This window comes from Salmo salar, chromosome ssa27, assembly GCF_905237065.1.
Source record: "Salmo salar chromosome ssa27, Ssal_v3.1, whole genome shotgun sequence".
In the NCBI taxonomy this organism is placed as follows: domain Eukaryota; kingdom Metazoa; phylum Chordata; class Actinopteri; order Salmoniformes; family Salmonidae; genus Salmo; species Salmo salar.
The window spans coordinates 34,373,630-34,389,002 of record NC_059468.1 but is presented as its reverse complement, the minus strand read 5'-3'; the positions used below and the strand labels follow the sequence as shown (position 1 = coordinate 34,389,002).

At 48.6% G+C, this 15,373-nt stretch overlaps 1 protein-coding gene across 3 annotated transcripts in view; it reads left to right on the top strand.

Annotated features, from left to right (window-relative positions):
* LOC106588997 (CUB and sushi domain-containing protein 3) overlaps window positions 1-15,373 on the top strand; it is a 746,396-nt gene that overhangs the window by 670,097 nt on the left and 60,926 nt on the right. The gene's annotated exons all lie outside the window — the stretch shown is intronic.

Genomic DNA, 15,373 nt, shown 5'->3' with positions numbered 1-15,373 from the left:
TGCGGCAGACTGAAGAGGAATCCTCTCACCCTCATCTCTCTCTCAATCTATAGAGAGAGAAACAGGTATTCACCTTTAATACAGAAGATCTTGAATCTAAACGAGTTTTAATTGGACATCACAAAAAGTGCAAATTACTGGCACAAGATTTTTTATCCCTGTAGTACATATCTTCCCTTCATAGTTTTCTTTAGTTAAAGACTTGTGGCGCTTGTATACACCCTCCCTCACCCTGTTACACACTGTCTGTAGTTTAAAGACTTTAGCAATGTGTACACCTCCCCTGCCTCACCCTGTCACTGGGCCCTACCTGTCCTTTAACCCATCCTGCCATGGCCTGTCAGTGGGTCCTACCTGTCCTTTAACCCGTCCTGCCATGGCCTGTCAGTGGGTCCTACCTGTCCTTTAACCCATCCTGTCATGGCCTGTCAGTGAGTCCTACCTGTCCTTTAACCCATCCTGCCATGGCCTGTCAGTGGGCCCTACCTGTCCTTTAACCCATCCTGTCATGGCCTGTCAGTGGGCCCTACCTGTCCTTTAACCCATCCTGTCATGGCCTGTCAGTGGGTCCTATCTGTCCTTTAACCCATCCTGTCATGGCCTGTCAGTGGGTCCTATCTGTCCTTTAACCCATCCTGCCATGGCCTGTCAGTGGGCCCTACCTGTCCTTTAACCCATCCTGCCATAGCCTGTCAGTGGGTCCTATCTGTTCTCTAATACCCCAACCTGCCATGGCCTGTCAGTGGGTCCTATCTGTTCTCTAATACCCCAACCTGCCATGGCCTGTCAGTGGGTCCTATCTGCTCTTTAATAACCCATCCTGCCATGGCCTGTCAGTGGGTCCTATCTGTTCTCTAATACCCCAACCTGCCATGGCCTGTCAGTGGGTCCTATCTGCTCTTTAATAACCCATCCTGCCATGGCCTGTCAGTGGGCCCTACCTGTCCTTTAACCCATCCTGTCATGGCCTGTCAGTGGGCCCTACCTGTCCTTTAACCCATCCTGTCATGGCCTGTCAGTGGGCCCTACCTGTCCTTTAACCCATCCTGCCATGGCCTGTCAGTGAGTCCTACCTGTCCTTTAACCCATCCTGTCATGGCCTGTCAGTGAGTCCTACCTGTCCTTTAACCCATCCTGTCATGGCCTGTCAGTGGGTCCTATCTGTTCTTTAATAACCCATCCTGCCATGGCCTGTCAGTGGGTCCTATCTGTTCTTTAATAACCCATCCTGTCATGGCCTGTCAGTGGGTCCTATCTGTTCTTTAATAACCCATCCTGTCATGGCCTGTCAGTGGGTCCTATCTGCTCTTTAATAACCCATCCTGCCATGGCCTGTCAGTGGGCCCTACCTGTCCTTTAACCCATCCTGCCATGGCCTGTCAGTGGGTCCTATCTGTTCTCTAATACCCCAACCTGCCATGGCCTGTCAGTGGGTCCTATCTGTTCTTTAATAACCCATCCTGCCATGGCCTGTCAGTGGGTCCTATCTGTTCTTTAATAACCCATCCTGCCATAGCCTGTCAGTGGGTCCTATCTGTTCTTTAATAACCCATCCTGCCATAGCCTGTCAGTGGGTCCTATCTGTTCTGATCATAGTGTGAAGAGTTCAGCAACATGATAACCACCCTGCCTAATCCTAATGTTTATTCAACATCCATTGGGATCGAATTAACATATTTTTGTTTACAGTGTGTTATTGAGTAGTGTGAAAAGTCTGGCAGTGTGTAAAGTGGGCCTAAAGCTGACTATGCTGCTGAGAGATATGAGAACTCAAGCTGACAATCTCACCTCTTCTACCAGAGTTGTGTGAACGCAGAGAGAGAGAGAGAGAGAGAGAGAGAGAGAGAGAGAGAGAGAGAGAGAGAGGCTCGCAGAGGAGACCCGAGAGAGAGGGGCTCGCAGAGGAGACCCGAAAGAGAGACTCCCGCGGAGGAGACGCGAGAGAGAGATTTGTGGTGAAGAGGGGAGAGTAGGAAGAAAAAAGAACTAACAGGTACAAACTAGAGCCGATTTATTTGTACTTCTCCCTCTCTCAACAGCTCCCTCTCTCAACAGCTCTGTAAATCATGGTTAATGCTTTTAGGATCCATTCCAGAAAACAATTCTGTGGCGATAAAGTATACAATGTATCCTCATTTAGTTTTTGTGAGTGTCTCTCTGGGGAAACGTACTATCAAATCAATTTAAATAAATACATGTGTAAAGCACTTCATAAAGTATCAACATGTATATGACAGGACGTTATGACAGTCTAATCACATAATACAGTGTCATTAGCCTATTTCGCTACAATTATTAGTATTATCTGCCATGTGCTGATGACTTAAGTTTTGCATGTGTTAAGTCTTCTAATTAGGCTAAATTACGTGTCTGTCTGTGTTTGGGGGTTTCTCTGTTTTGGGCGCAACCCGTTTTCCACACAGATGATACTTGCTAATTACTTGGGGTGTCGGTGTGCGTTCTTTCTCACTATCTCTCAGTTGCCGGTCTCTCTATACTTCCTCCACTTGTCTCATCTTGCCGGTACGCTAGCACTACTGCAGACTTACTGATGCACAAAGAGCACCTTCACACACACACATATAGACTCACCTGCTCTAGGTCTCCATTAAACCTTCATTAACTGTCCGTGACCAATAAAAGAGCTCCTCCCCAAACCCCTCTGTACAGTGTATGGTGCCTGTTCTCTTCTGAGAGCGCTGACCCAGAAAGAGACAGCCAGGGAGAGAGAAATAGAAAGCCATGAGTTTCAGATGGGAGTATTGCTCTCTCTCTCTCCCTCTCTCTGTCTCTTTCTCGCTCTCTGTCTCTCAATCTCTCTCTCTCCCTTTCTCCCTTTCTCGCTCTTTCTCCCTTTCTCTCTCTCTCGCTCTTTCTCTGTCTCTCTCGCTATCTCTCTGCCTCTCCTCTCTCTCTCTCTCTCTCTCTCTCTCTCTCTCTCTCTCTCTCTCTCTGTCTCTCTCTCTCTCTCTCCCTCTTTCTCTCTCTCTCTCTCTCTGTCTCTCTCTCTCTCTCTCCCTCTTCCTCTCTCTCTCTCCTTCTCTCTTTATCTTATGCTATCTCTCTCTGTCTCTCTCGCTATTGCTCTCTTTTTCTCCTCTCTCGCTTTCTTTCTGTCTCTCTCTCTCTTTCTCCCTCTCTCTGTCTCTATCTTTTTCTCTCACATTCTATTGTTCACTTCCCTGAAGCATTAGTATTTCCCTGCCTTCCAGTGAGCTGCAGGATTCTAAGCCCCAGCAACAGAAGCCTTCTTTAGGGAAAAGCTGTAGATCAAGTGAGGACGTGTGTGTGTGTGTGTGTGTGTGTGTGTGTGTGTGTGTGTGTGTGTGTGTGTGTGTGTGTGTGTGTGTGTGTGTGTGTGTGTGTGTGTGTGTGTATGTGTATGTGTGTGTGTGTGTGTGTGTGTGTGTGTGCACGCACGTGTGTTGTACAGTACAGTAAATGCTAGGCCCTAACCATGAACCATTATACTGTTAGATCAGTTTACCTCCACAACACCCTCCGCTTCCATAGTTTCTGATGTAACTGCCCTCCTGGGCCAGGGTAACTCCCAGGTTAAACTGATCTAACTGCCCTCCTGGGCCAGGGTAACTCCCAGGGTAAACTGATGTAACTGCCCCCCTGGGCCAGAGTACCTCCCAGGGTAAACTGATGTAACTGCCCTCCTGGGCCAGGGTACCTCCCAGGGTAAACTGATGTAACTGCCCTCCTGGGCCTGGGTAAACTGATATAACTGCCCTCCTGGGCCAGGGTACCTCCCAGGATAAACTGATGTAACTGCCCTCCTGGGCCAGGGTAACTCCCAGGGTAAGGAGTAAGTCATATGGGAGTATTGTTCTACCCCCCACCATCACAACAGCCAGGTTGCTGAAGATCCACTTTGAAGTCTGTCTAGGTACTCAGGACATCAGGAGATGCCTTCAAATCCGGCCACTAGGGGAAACGATGAGTGCTATTACCATCAAGTAGGCTTGTGTTTTGCAAGGGTGTAAACCACGAGCTCTGGCTCCGACGGGTGTGTGTTCAATCCCAGTGACAGGAACTCATTTATTATTGTTTTGTTTCCACCCTATCCCAAACCTTAACCATTAACTTAACCACTAGCTTAACCATTCACTTAACCATTAACTTAACCACTAGCTTAACCATTCACCTAACCATTGACTTAACCACTAGCTTAACCACTAACTTAACCACTAGCTTAACCCCTAACTTAACCATTCGGAGGCACCGGCGATTGCAGCAGTGCAACCCAAGCTGTCCAAAACAGTTTGTTTGTTGAAACGTGGATAAACCATAATGTGGTCAAACGTGGTCAAACTGTAAGGTCTTGTTGGTCACAAGACCATATCCCTCCTCCTAACCAGTGGACAATGGATAAACCGGCAGCAGACCGGTTGCAGGGTGACAGCAAGGCAGCAGACCGGTTGCAGGGTGACAGCAAGGCAGCAGACCGGTTGCAGGGTGACAGCAAGTCAGCAGACCGGTTGCAGGGTGACAGCAAGGCAGCAGACCGGTTGCAGGGTGACAGCACAGACCGGTTGCAGGGTAACAGCAAGGCAGCAGACCGGTTGCAGGGTGACAGCACAGACCGGTTGCAGGGTAACAGCAAGGCAGCAGACCGGTTGCAGGGTGACAGCAAGGCAGCAGACCGGTTGCAGGGTGACAGTAAGGCAGCAGACCGGTTGCAGGGTGACAGCAAGGCAGCAGACCGGTTGCAGGGTGACAGCACAGACCGGTTGCAGGGTAACAGCAAGGCAGCAGACCGGTTGCAGGGTGACAGCACAGACCGGTTGCAGGGTAACAGCAAGGCAGCAGACCGGTTGCAGGGTGACAGCACAGACCGGTTGCAGGGTAACAGCAAGGCAGCAGACCGGTTGCAGGGTGACAGCAAGGCAGCAGACCGGTTGCAGGGTGACAGCACAGACCGGTTGCAGGGTAACAGCAAGGCAGCAGACCGGTTGCAGGGTGACAGCAAGGCAGCAGACCGGTTGCAGGGTAACAACAAGGCAGCAGACCGGTTGCAGGGTGACAGCAAGGCAGCAGACCGGTTGCAGGGTAACAACAAGGCAGCAGACCGGTTGCAGGGTAACAGCAAGGCAGCAGACCGGTTGCAGGGTGACAGCAAGGCAGCAGACCGGTTGCAGGGTGACAGCAAGGCAGCAGACCGGTTGCAGGGTAACAACAAGGCAGCAGACCGGTTGCAGGGTGACAGCAAGGCAGCAGACCGGTTGCAGGGTGACAGCAAGGCAGCAGACCGGTTGCAGGGTGACAGCAAGGCAGCAGACCGGTTGCAGGGTAACAGCAAGGCAGCAGACCGGTTGCAGGGTAACAACAAGGCAGCAGACCGGTTGCAGGGTGACAGCACAGACCGGTTGCAGGGTGACAGCAAGGCAGCAGACCGGTTGCAGGGTGACAGCAAGGCAGCAGACTGGTTGCAGGGTGACAGCACAGACTGGTTGCAGGGTGACAGCAAGGCAGCAGACCGGTTGCAGGGTGACAGCAAGGCAGCAGACCGGTTGCAGGGTGACAGCAAGGCAGCAGACCGGTTGCAGGGTGACAGCACAGACCGGTTGCAGGGTAACAGCAAGGCAGCAGACCGGTTGCAGGGTGACAGCACAGACCGGTTGCAGGGTAACAGCAAGGCAGCAGACCGGTTGCAGGGTGACAGCACAGACCGGTTGCAGGGTAACAGCAAGGCAGCAGACCGGTTGCAGGGTGACAGCAAGGCAGCAGACCGGTTGCAGGGTGACAGCACAGACCGGTTGCAGGGTAACAGCAAGGCAGCAGACCGGTTGCAGGGTGACAGCAAGGCAGCAGACCGGTTGCAGGGTAACAACAAGGCAGCAGACCGGTTGCAGGGTGACAGCAAGGCAGCAGACCGGTTGCAGGGTGACAGCAAGGCAGCAGACCGGTTGCAGGGTGACAGCAAGGCAGCAGACCGGTTGCAGGGTGACAGCACAGACCGGTTGCAGGGTAACAACAAGGCAGCAGACCGGTTGCAGGGTAACAACAAGGCAGCAGACCGGTTGCAGGGTGACAGCAAGGCAGCAGACCGGTTGCAGGGTGACAGTAAGGCAGCAGACCGGTTGCAGGGTAACAGCAAGGCAGCAGACCGGTTGCAGGGTGACAGCAAGGCAGCAGACCGGTTGCAGGGTGACAGCACAGACCGGTTGCAGGGTAACAGCAAGGCAGCAGACCGGTTGCAGGGTGACAGCACAGACCGGTTGCAGGGTAACAGCAAGGCAGCAGACCGGTTGCAGGGTGACAGCACAGACCGGTTGCAGGGTAACAGCAAGGCAGCAGACCGGTTGCAGGGTGACAGCAAGGCAGCAGACCGGTTGCAGGGTGACAGCACAGACCGGTTGCAGGGTAACAGCAAGGCAGCAGACCGGTTGCAGGGTGACAGCAAGGCAGCAGACCGGTTGCAGGGTAACAACAAGGCAGCAGACCGGTTGCAGGGTGACAGCAAGGCAGCAGACCGGTTGCAGGGTGACAGCAAGGCAGCAGACCGGTTGCAGGGTGACAGTAAGGCAGCAGACCGGTTGCAGGGTGACAGCAAGGCAGCAGACCGGTTGCAGGGTAACAGCAAGGCAGCAGACCGGTTGCAGGGTAACAACAAGGCAGCAGACCGGTTGCAGGGTGACAGCACAGACCGGTTGCAGGGTGACAGCAAGGCAGCAGACCGGTTGCAGGGTGACAGCAAGGCAGCAGACTGGTTGCAGGGTGACAGCACAGACTGGTTGCAGGGTGACAGCAAGGCAGCAGACCGGTTGCAGGGTGACAGCAAGGCAGCAGACCGGTTGCAGGGTGACAGCACAGACCGGTTGCAGGGTGACAGCAAGGCAGCAGTAGGGCGTCAGGTAGCCTAGCGGTTAGAGTGTTGGCCCAGTAACTGAAAGGTCACTGATTCAAATACCCGAGTTGACAAGGTGAAAAATCAGTCGATGTGCCCTTGATCAAGGCACTTAACCCTTATTTGCTCCAGGGGCACTGTACTTTTATGACTGGCCCTGTAAAATAACACATTTCACTGCACCGATCCGGTGTATGTAACAATAAAATATGTATTACTATTAAACCGTATCACTCCTCCTAACCAGTGGACAATGCAAGTAGAGCCCTTCCCTGTAATCCCAAGCACTCAGTGATCCAATTAACTAGACCCCCTGTCCATTAACTAGACCCCCTGTCCATTAACTGGACCCTCTGTCAATTAACTAGACCCCCTGTCCATTAACTAGACCCCCCGTCCATTCACTGGACCCTCTGTCAATTAACTAGACCCCCTGTCCATTAACTAGACCCCCTGTCCATTAACTAGACCCCCTGTCCATGAACTAGACCCCTGTCCATTAGCAAGACCCCCTGTCCAATAGCAAGACCCCCTGATCATTAGTTAGACCCCCTGTCAATTAAATATACCCCATGTCAATTAGCTAGACCCCCTGTCCATTAACTAGACCCCCTGTCCATTAGCTAGACCCCCTGTCCATTAACTAGACCCCCTGTCCATTAACTAGACCCCCTGTCCATTAGCTAGACCCCCTGTCCGTTAACTCGACCCCCTGTCCATTAGCTAGACCCCCTGTCCATTAGCTAGACCCCCTGTCCATTAACTAGACCCCCTGTCCATTAGCTAGACCCCTGTCCATTAGCTAGACCCCTGTCCATTAGCAAGACCCCCTGTCCATTAGCAAGACCACCTGTCCATTAGCTAGACCCCCTGTCCATTAGCTAGATCCCCTGTCCATTAGCTAGACCCCCTGTCAATTAAATAGACCCCCTGTCAATTAGCTAGACCCCCTGTCCATTAGCTAGACCCCCTGTCAATTAAATATACCCCCTGTCAATTAGCTAGACCCCCTGTCCATTAACTAGACCCCCTGTCCATTAGCTAGACCCCCTGTCCATTAACTAGACCCCCCTGTCCATTAGCTAGACCCCCTGTCCGTTAACTCGACCCCCCTGTCCATTAGCTAGACCCCCTGTCCATTAACTAGACCCCTTGTAAATTAGCTAGACCCCCTGTTCATTAGCTAGACCCCTGTCCATTAACTAGACCCCCTGTCCATTAGCTAGACCCCTGTCCATTAGCAAGACCCCCTGTCCATTAGCAAGACCCCCTGTCCATTAGCAAGACCCCCTGTCCATTATCTAGACCCCCTGTCCATTAGCTAGACCCCCTGTCCATTAGCTAGACCCCCTGTCCATTAGCTAGACCCCCTGTCAATTAAATAGACCCCCTGTCAATTAGCTAGACCCCCTGTCCATTAGCTAGACCTCCTGTCCATTAAATAGACCCCCTGTCAATTAGCTAGACCCCCTGTCCATTAGCTAGATCCCCTGTCCATTAACTAGACCCCCTGTCCATTAGCTAGACCCCCCGTCCATTAACTAGACCCCCTGTCCATTAGCTAGACCCCCTGTCCATTAACTAGACGACCCCCTGTCCATTAACTAGACCCCCTGTCCATTAGCTAGACCCCCTGTCCGTTAACTCGACCCCCTGTCCATTTGCTAGACCCCTGTCCATTAACTAGACCCCTTGTAAATTAGCTAGACCCCCTGTCCGTTGACTAGACCCCCTGTCCATTAACTAGACCCCCTGTCCATTAGCAAGACCCCTGTCGATTAGCTAGACCCCCTGTCCGTTAACTAGACCCCCTGTCCATTAACTAGACCCCCTGTCCGTTAACTAGACCCCCTGTCCATTAGCTAGACCCCCTGTCCATTAGCAAGACCCCCTGTCCACTAACTAGACCCCCTGTCCATTAGCAAGATCCCCTGTCAATTAGCTAGACCCCCTGTCCAATAGTGACTGAGTCAGTGAGCATGCTACCTGGTGGTCTAGAAGTGTTGGATTGGCACTCCAGGTTAATACTTGTACTTCCTATGTCTCCAATTAGTCGGGGGTGCTGAAGCGTTGGCTGGACGCAGGGCTCTAGGGCTCAGGGCCTGTGTTGGGGAGGGGTTTTGAGCCGTCTGGTGCCCATGAAACGTTGGTGATGTGATATCATGTGGCGGGAAGGGGACATGGTACAGGCTCTGTCTTTTTCCCTGTTGCCTGGCCAAGCTTTCTTTAGCATGAAGAACATGGTTATTTGAAAGACCAGTTAGCATTCTAGAGAGCATTTCATTCCCCTGTACCGGCGAGCGTAGAGTTACAGTTTCTTATGAAGAGACTACAGAACAAGTGCTCTGTTTGAGACTAGCGATCACTCAGGCAGTTCTGTGACGAACACAAAGTCACAGGCACATTTGAGACAGACGCCCTTTGTGACAAAACACCAGGGAGATTTCTTTTGACCTCCCTTTGTTCTCCATTCTCCGTTCCCCAGTGTGTCCATGTCCATACTCTGTGTGAGACATGTGAGGTAGGGGGGACGGGGGGACGGGGGGGGGGGGGGGAGGGGAGTGGCTGAGGGCCTGTTGTGTTTGTGGTGACTTAGTGGCTCTCCGCTAGCTGTCTAGAGATTTGGCTCTGTATCACAGTGTGTGACAGCCAGCCCTCTCCTCCTCCCTCCATTTCTCTCCATCTCTCTCTCTCTCTCCCCTCTCCCTCTCTCTCCCGCTCTCTCCCCTCTCTTTCTCCCATCTTCTTCTCTCTCACCTCTCCCCCTCTCTCCCTCTTTCCCTCTCCCCTCTTCCTCTCTCTCCCTCCCCTCTTCCTCTCTCCCCTCTTCCTCTCTCTCTCCTCTCTTCCTCTCTTCCTCTCTCTCCTCCCTCTCTTCCCTCTCCCTCTCTCTCTCCTCTCTCTCCTCTCTCTCTCTCTCTCTCTCTCTCTCTCTCCCCTCTCCCTCTCTCTCCTCTCTCTCCCTCTCTCTCCTCTCTCTCCCTCTCTCCCCTCTCTTTCTCCCCTCTTCTTCTCTCACCTCTCCCCCTCTCCCTCTCTCTCCCTCTTTCCCTCCCTTCCCTCTCCCTCTCTCCCTCTCTCTCTCTCCCTCTCCCCTCTTCCTCCCCCTCTTCCTCCCCCCTCTTCCTCTCTCTCTCTCTCCTCTCTTCCTCTCTCTCTCTCCCCCTCTCTTCCCTCTCCCTCTCTCTCTCCCCTCTCCCCCTCTCTGTCTGGTGGCATGTTGTGTGTCAGCGCTGCCTCTTCAGATGACAGCTAATAAAGCACCAGCCTAACTTGGTCAGCACATTTTCCCTGACAGAGCACACTCCTGGGAACCTGAACCCCCCACACCGGGGGATGCTCGCTGCCAGGAGGATAATAGAGGAGGTGGAACATGGGACACATGCATCTGCTCAGTAGCCACACGCGCGCACACACACACACACACACACACACACACACACACACACACACACACACACACACACACACACACACACACACACACACACACACACACACACACACACACACACACACACACACACACACACACACACACACACACACAAAAGTTTTACTCATAAATAAAGTCACACACACACGTCCACACATACTCATGCACACTTGGCACACACATACACACACAAACACTTGGCAGTTGGCACACAAACAGACACACACACCTTACCTGGAAGCCACCACTCACTGTCATCTGGTATCATATCTGTGGGCTGTGTTCTGCTTACTAAAGAAGGCTGTAACAGTAGCATGCGTCTCCAGCAGGCTGTACCTTAGGAAGTGTACACTATTTGTGACACCCTATTGTCCTACTACAATATATGTGATTGTGTGTGGGGGGGGGGTGCATCCTGTATTCTGCCCTGTGTGTTCTAAGAATCATACTCAGTAGGACCCACAGAGGAACATTTAGAACCAAGACACTCAAGGCCCTTTCAACTGCAGCTTTACCCATATGACGGCAACGTTCATGTTCATACTGTACATGTCTGTAGGGACTAGCGCTTTATATGCTAGGTATGGAGCTAGGTGAAACAGAACAATGTCCACTCAAATGCAGCTTACCCACATGACTTAGGTTTCTCCGAGCTCTGATGTTGCTGATGGTCATTAGTAGCCTACCAAACGTGCTAACTGTCTGGTACTCAGCACTCTATTGTCCCTCTAATCACTCTGACATTAATGCACATGTATTGGAAAATCTAATCAAACACTTCATGAGAGCCCACGACCTCATGTTGCGCAACATTTATGATGGCCTCTACTAAAAAGAAGAGGGTTCCCATCAGCTTTCTATAGACTAGGACTACTATATTTATTTTTCAACTTTCCTAATATTAAGCACATTGCTATCTTTACAACAGGAGTATAGCCTACCTGGCTATATGGGAAAAGCGACCTCCATTCGCTATTTAAGTGTACAGATGAACTGTATTTTCTTCCCCTGCCCCTGTTTTGAGACAGGTGCATGATAATGGTCCATTCTAAATCAAAACAAATTTCACACATATATTATTTAGTACATGTAAAGACAAGATTAAATAATGAATAATCTGATGGGTGACAATATTAGCCTATCACTTGTGAATTATATATTATCACTTGTGAATGATGCCCAGAATAAGGCAAGAAACAAAGCCTTTTTTTGCAGCTTTTTTTAATCATCATCGCACACCTCATGTTGCCTATCCCATAGGCCTATATGTTTTGATAAGGTTTGAATCACAACTAAAGTGGCCAAATAACTTCTTAAAATGAAGCACATTAATCCGCTTTACAAGGGGTGGAGAGCCTAACTGGCATACATAAGCAGCGTGTGAGTTTCATGTTTGGGGAAGATCACTTTCTCCATAAAAATGCACCTTTATAATAAAAGCATCACACAAATAATCGCATTTGCGGTCACTTTTGATAAAGTGTTTCCCGCTAATGGAACATTGGTGCTTATAGCCTACTGCAGCGTTTCTTAAAGTATGGGTCGCTACCCAAGGGGGGTCGCGGACCTGTTAATGGTGGGTCGCGAAGTAAATGTATAATTATTTCATTCATTCCTAGAATTGATTTGGCCAAGTGCAACTGCACTCTCGGTTCAGTGCGCTCTCTACTTATCAGCGGTCTCTGCTCAGTTTGGCAGCAGCGCGAGAGGGAGAGGTAGAGGGAGATGCCCGTGTGCTTCACTGTTTACCGGATCTTTTTTCAGCAGTTTTCTTGAAGATCACTCCGCGACCCACACGCTGCAGCGCTGTCGTTCAAGTCACTGACTTGTTATTCCCACTCGCCATCCCTCACCGCAGTCATGAAATGGACTCATGCTAGCCACAAGTTCTGACTGGGCTCAAACATAATGAAACGCAAATGCAGTGATTTCTTTTTGTCTCTTTCATACAAAGTTTGAGAAATAACGAGGAGCGCCCACAATGTGTTTTGTGTGGGGAAGTGCTTAGTAATGAGTCTCTCAAAACAAACAAATTAATAAAACGACACATCCTGACCAAACATCCAGGCACAATATGACAGTAAACACAGGGAGATCTTTCAGAACAGGGAAGAATGCTTCAGGAAACAGTGCTTCGAAGTGGAAAAGTAAGTCAACTAGCAAGGCATTGTTGTCACTTTATAACAGGTGACGATAAGCAGAAATAAGGTAGTACTATCTCTCGTAGTAGATGTGAGTTTCTCTTTCAAACAATCCCGATAGCTAACGTTAGCCAAAGCAAGCTAACTTGCTACTGATAGCACAACCCTAAGAAACAGTTAAGATGAAGATGAAAAATGATCAGGCCTACTGTACATTTTACTGTAGAAATGATTAGGCCTACTGTACATTTTACTGTAGAAATGATTAGGCCTACTGTACATTTTACTGTAGAAATTATTAGGCCTACTGTACATTTTACTGTAGAAATGATTGTTGAAAACGAGTCTAGGTTGGAACTGTAGCTGTTACAAGTAATACGTTTTATTCTGAACTGGAATAAACTGATTGAAGCAAGATGCTTTTTAGACAAACACTCACAGTTCTGGGTTGCTCATCAACAGCAGGAAGCGGTCTCCTGCCTGACTGAGAAAGCAGTAGATGTTCAGATCCAGTTTGGCACTACTTACCTATGCAAGTCAGGGTTCTCAAGTACAGAAACAGTGTCAATACTGAGCATGACCTCAGTGTTGTACTGTCAAAAACTGAGCCCAGAATAGACATGCTTGTTGAGAATGAAATTATTTATTGTATTTTAACAGCAACAGTTCCAACCTAGACAGGTATGTAAGAGCGTTTTTAATGCGGGAAAATAAACATGAAAATATATTTATGGGTATTTCCATGTTATTTGTTTTTGTCTATATTGCATTTTTTTAGGCATAAGGGCAATGAAATGTACCAATATTTACGTATAGTTGCATATTTTCCTGAGCTTGGGTCCCAGGAAAACACAGAATTTCTCATTTGGGTCCTAGGCTGAAAAAGTTTAAGAATCTCTGGCCTACTGCCATGTGCGTATTGCTGCTCTTATAACGTAAAGAAATAGCCTAATAGTTTATCAACATTTTAAGCTAAACGTTCTGATCTGTTGCATCAGCCACAATGCACAAACATTTTTTTTTGATGCTAGTGGTTGTATTAATTTGGGATCTATCCCTGTCCCAGACTATGTTTGGAATACTTATTTCTCGCACAGAATAGAATAGGTCGACTTTTGTACTATGGGGGATAGTAGATTGACATAGGCTAGTACTTTTGCTGTTCGTTGGGCCTACTCATCTTGTTGGCTGACGAAAAGTAAATGTGGACAGTTCTTCCAATATCTTCAATATGCACCTCGGAATTGGATAAGGACACACGCAGTTGCGTCCCAGATGTGTCTGTCTTCACTTGTAGCCTGTGAGAAAGACACAATCACATGATGGATAGCCATGTGAGTGAGAGGTGCTTCAGAGCGCGCAGCACTCAGCACTTCTCCCTGAGCGCGCATTCTAGGCATTATCAAGTGCTTGTCAAATTGTGAATGAGAGACTGATGAAGTGTGTACAGTCTGCGCAAATAAACAAAGCAAGAGCTCAGCCTTTCAATAATTTTTTTTTCAAATCATCATTAGAGTCACATCATGCAGCCTTACAATGTATTAAACATCTAAACATATAGCCCAACGTTTGTAGAACAACTAAAGTTACATTAATAACTCTAAAAGAATCATATAGGAATACCCATTTCTTTGTTAACCACTCAACACAGAACAGCAGCATGTAATATAAAATAATGCCACGGAATTCCTAACCAAATCTTGTCTGTTAAATGAACTAGTGTAGCCGACAGCTATAAATAAATGATGGATGTATTGGGAAGGTGTAGGCTATATTACATGGATTTTTAGACTTTTTAAAATGTAGATGTTCCAAAGGTCTGCATCAGTGCCAACAGTGTTCAAAGCTTTCCTCAAGGCAAACGGTGGCTACTTTGAAGAATCTCAAATATAAAAATATATTTAGATTTAACACTTTTTTGTGTTATTTCATAGTTTTGATGTATACTCTATTATTCTACAATGTAGAAAATAGTAAAAAATAAAGAAAAACCCTTGAATGAGTAGGTGTGTCCAAACTTTTGACTGGTACTGCACATGTTTGTGAAAGTCTCATCTTTCCATAGAGGGGTCATAATAGTTTGTAGGCCACAGACGCTACAGACGATTTTTGGGGATGTCTCATGATCTGAACAAACACCGCTCTAGCTCTGGCACCTGTCACCGCAGATGAGGAAGTGTAACACTGGTGGATGCAGCGGATTGGGCCGGATATCTCTAGTTTAAACTGACAGATTTTGGTGGGTATTTTGTTGTATTACGCTAATTTGATATGCGCGGGGGTGGGTTTAATAGCAGCCACTTTAATCTGTCTTGGTGTGTTTGGATTTTGATTTGGGCAAGGGGATGACTCAAGTGTACTAAAATAACATTGTTTAATAAATTATGAATGTTAGGTATTTGTCTGGACATGAGAGAAATAGATATGATAAATACATTTATGGATGTTTTACTCATTTGGTATTGAAATCATATATGGATACCAATTGCACTTTGTATCCAAGTGACTTTCCAGTATTTTCCATCCCTATAATGTGTATCATCAGATTTATCTGTTACTGATGAGGCATAAGTATCTCAATGTACTTGAGCCATCTGACACATCTTCCGTTACGTCTGAGCGAGTGTTTGGAGTGGACCGCCCTGATTGTCTCCCAGTAACAGCTCTGATAACTGTCAGGGCCATGGACAAACACACAGTCCCCTATCTCTTAGATCCTGGCTGTACGGCCTCCATTACTTTCATTTCCTCATCAGAGGAGGGGAGTGGTCTGTCTGTCTATCTGTCTGTCTGGGATGGATGTGTAGCTGGTTCAGGTGAATAGCAAGGTTACCAAGGGTGCATCCCAAATGGCACCCTATTACCTATTTAGTGCACTACATAGGGAATAGGGTGCTGTTTGTGAACCAGACCAAGGCTACCAAGCCAGGAGCTATGCCG